Here is a 500-nt window from a genome sequence, read left to right on the forward strand (position 1 = left end):
GCGAAATGAAAAAAGGAAAACAAGCAAGCAAAAGACTGATGAGGATTGGTAAAAAGCCAGTAATTATGTCAAGAAAGAAAGGAAGGAAGAAAGAAAGAAAGGAAGAAAGGAAGATAAAAGGAAAACAAAAACATGTTAATAAACAAATATATAAATATACAGAATGAAATAAAACGAAGAAAAAACATTAAAAGAAATAAAACCGAGAAAAATAGAGTGAGAAGAAATAAAAGAAAAAAAATGAACCAAACATAAATAAAAGAACAGTTAGAAAAAGTCAATGAAAAATTTCACAAAAAAAAACGTAAAGGAAAGAAAATAAACAAAATCTGAATTAAATGTTAAAAACATACACGTGCGAAAATAACAGCAGTAATTTAAACAAATATAAGCGAAAAGAAATAGTAACGACACGCACACATTATCTACATGTGCGTGGTGTATGTTTGTATTATGATTATATATATATATATATATATATATATATATACACACACACA

Source organism: Octopus bimaculoides, chromosome 10, assembly GCF_001194135.2.
Source record: "Octopus bimaculoides isolate UCB-OBI-ISO-001 chromosome 10, ASM119413v2, whole genome shotgun sequence".
In the NCBI taxonomy this organism is placed as follows: domain Eukaryota; kingdom Metazoa; phylum Mollusca; class Cephalopoda; order Octopoda; family Octopodidae; genus Octopus; species Octopus bimaculoides.